The sequence below is a fragment of the Scophthalmus maximus genome, chromosome 5 (assembly GCF_022379125.1).
Source record: "Scophthalmus maximus strain ysfricsl-2021 chromosome 5, ASM2237912v1, whole genome shotgun sequence".
In the NCBI taxonomy this organism is placed as follows: Eukaryota; Metazoa; Chordata; class Actinopteri; order Pleuronectiformes; family Scophthalmidae; genus Scophthalmus; species Scophthalmus maximus.
In genome coordinates this window covers 26,870,472-26,873,958 of record NC_061519.1, presented here as the reverse complement: position 1 = coordinate 26,873,958, position 3,487 = coordinate 26,870,472, and positions in this window count along the sequence as shown.

Sequence of the window (3,487 nt, the reverse complement as noted above, 5' to 3'; positions counted from 1 at the left end):
CTGAAGAGAAACAACACAGAACAGCAGGTCTAAGTCTTTCTGTTGTTTTTATTCCCTGTCTTATTCTAAGGGAGGGGGCCGGGGGGATACGAGCTTTGTGATGCGTTTGTGATCCACATGTAACTTTGACTTCCTTCATCATATTTATTATAAAACAAGTTGTAACAAGAGGAAGTGCCAGTGTTTGAACGTGTGGATGATTCTCACAGTTACTCGGGTCTCTGGATGTGAACGGACATTTTTTGTCCTCGTCTCTGGATGAGACGCTTCCTCCAGTCTCGTGTCCGTTGCTCCTGCGCGCCCCCTGCTGGCTCACCGCCGCTCACACGTTCACGTCAACCGGGGGCACTTGTTGATGATGATGACGCTCATGTTCAGTCACGGAGGTGGTTTTCAAATCGTGTGATGAAAAGGAAAGAACCCCCATTAGTCCCGCATTTAAGGATTTGTAGGTGAAAGCAGCAAAATGCAAAGATGTTTTATTTTACAACGATAGAATCACAGAAGAAGAAAAAGAAACTGTGTGATGACTTCATAATCTGTTTCATAAAATCAAATTGATGTCCACCGATAGATCTATAATGTCACTGGTTGTTTTAGGTTCTAACTGTAAAGGAAAAATTGATGCAGTTGAATCAGGAAGACTGAGACCGTGGACGTCTTGAGCAGAAGTATTTATTACAGGAGCTCAATATATTTGGGAGATATCTGGTTCGTTTCAAAGATCAACAGGTGGTCAGTGCATGGTGTCTCTGTGGGTGTGTTTATCTCTCCCAGAATAACATTGTCATTAAACGGACAGAATGTCTGTCTCCATAGAAACGCTCTGTCTCTGTATATTTAGGACAAAGGGCCGAGCGACCTCGCAACTAGACTAAAGAACTTTACAACCAGAATTTTGCCAGACAATTACAAAAATGACACAAAGGCTGCTTTACTGCACTGAACAGCCTAATTTTTACCTAATCTACTTTATCATTGTTGTAATTGTTCAAATAAAAAAAAGGTTAAAAATACAAATAAACGTGTATATATATATATATATATATATATATATATATATATATATATAGACACACTACATTATATAAATGTTTATTTGACCAACTTCAAACCGTCATATCATTTTGTTCCTGATATCCAGTCTGAATCTGCAACCTCCTGCTAGGTTTAGAATAATCCAGAATTTTTGGGGGGGATTAAATTGATCCCGATGCCACCGTTGGACTGACCTTGTGAGAGGAAGTGAACAACGGGACGAGTCAGCGGCAGCAGGAGATCCAATAAAAACACAAACTAGGATATTTATTTACAAATATATACAATTTAAGTAACTAAGAGGCCGCCCCCCCCCCCCATGTCCCTCAGTACTGAACTAACCCGCTCAAGTGCGGTGTTTTATAGTAGCCACCATTGGGTGCTACCACACATGGGGGTGCTCCAGGTGATCTTCATACAAACATATTCACGTGACAATAACAATAAACATATCCGACCCACCAAATACTCACAAACTCACAGACTAGATAGAATTCATATTCAATAACTTCTAAACGCAAAATTTAAACCAACAACAACAACAAAAACCCCGACATACTTTACACACACACCCACACATATCGTGCCAGTTGGAACCCTCCCGGAACTGTAAAAGAGACGCTTGTTCCCCGCGGGGACTCTTTTAACCGCGCACACTCAGCCGGAGACAGGAAGCGCCCAGGTGAGTGTAAACATCAGGTGATATAGTCATAAACTATGTGTCGTTTTGTTTGTTAAAGTTTTGTCTGGACGTTGTCGACGTGCTCAAGCTAGTGACGAAGTAGTGACGTAACCCTGCGGCCGGTTGTACCTTTGAACCCGGAAGTGGGTACCCGGAAGTCGGGGTGGTGACGATGTTCCTGTTGCAATTAACGACTCTGTGAGTTCCGAGATTAAACTGGAACGATGAACCCGACGTCCGACTTTCGAGGTGTTATCGTTTCGGTTTATCGCGGAATTTCTGACCGGTAATATCGGGCGGGAAGAAAAAAAAAATCACCACCCCGACTTCCGGGTTCGGAAATCCAGACCAACCAGCGACTGATCAACTGATTTGTACTGACAAATATAAAGTATGGAATAAAACAAACTCGTAAAGACACGAATTCAGTTTCTGTTGTTCTTTTTCCTGTTGGACGTAAATAAAGAGACTCTCATGGTTTCAGATGTTTAGTTTAGTGCTGTAATACCTGAACCTCGACACTAGATGGCAGCGTTCGTAAAGACTTTGCATCTGTGAGTTCCTCGACCACATCGCTGATGTTGCAGGAACCTTTTGACATATGAAACAGGGTTTTTTCCCGATAATTCATAATAATGTGAGAGTCCATCCCCCAACCAAGGCCCCAACAGTCCCATTGAATGTCCATCATAATCATAATCTAATCCAACACATACCAGATGCAGATCATGAGACCAAAATGTCCTTGCAGAAAAATTATAGTTGATAAAAGCTTCTCTTTTTAAGTGCAAGTGTTGCCCTTGTGAAAAATTGTGCTAAAATGTACATCCTCTGTACACACACACATATATCATATATATAAACATTATTTTGCAGTGTAATACTTTATCTTTACAGTTTTATCTTGATTGTTTGTTTTTTGTTTACCTGCCTCTGGTGTTTGCTAATTTGAAAATTTGGCAGCAATGTGGAGATCCTATTTAATATTTATATCAAAAATTTAAAAAATTTAAAAAAGCAAAAACGGCAGAAATAAACACATGGGCCACTTTCCGTGAAACTATACACAGAATTCTTTGCCCTGCGAGATTTTATAAAAGTTTTTTGTCTCCAGCTCAAACTATTAATTTTTTCATTCATGAATCTGTCAGTATAAGTTTTTATCTAACAATTCATAAGATGTTTACACAGAGAAAACAGCCTGTGATAGATGAGGGTGTGTGTGATGAAGACAGCACTTTGACAGCGTTCTGCTTCCTGCCCATGTTTTTAAAAAAAAAACAACATTTACCCTTGAATCATCCCGTTGAATCTGTCATTATCATGTCGGGACGAAGAGTCGAACAGAGACGTCCTGACGTGAGGACGAGGCCGGAGGAGGAAACGCTGCAGATCAGAGGGACGAGGTTCAAAAGCAGCTTTGAAGGGTTTGGTTCTGCTGACGTGGTGACGACAGACCACCGTCCAGCGCTGTTGTTTAACCATTAATTATGAAGCATGATCTGTCCCGTTTCCAAGAATAGGGCTGAAAAATAATCCCTATAGTCGGAATTCTTTAGAAGCCTGTGGCACAAGTAGATAGATAATCTTTAAATCCTCTCACTGGAGGAGTTCAAGTTAAAGCTAGTGTGTAATATTTAGAAGAACTTGCTAATTTCTGCTGCCAGAAATTTACAAAAAATTACACCCTGGGGCTTTAACGTCTACATGTACCATCTGCTAACATGGAGGGGGCGGGGCTTATGACCTATACCGCAGTCAGACACC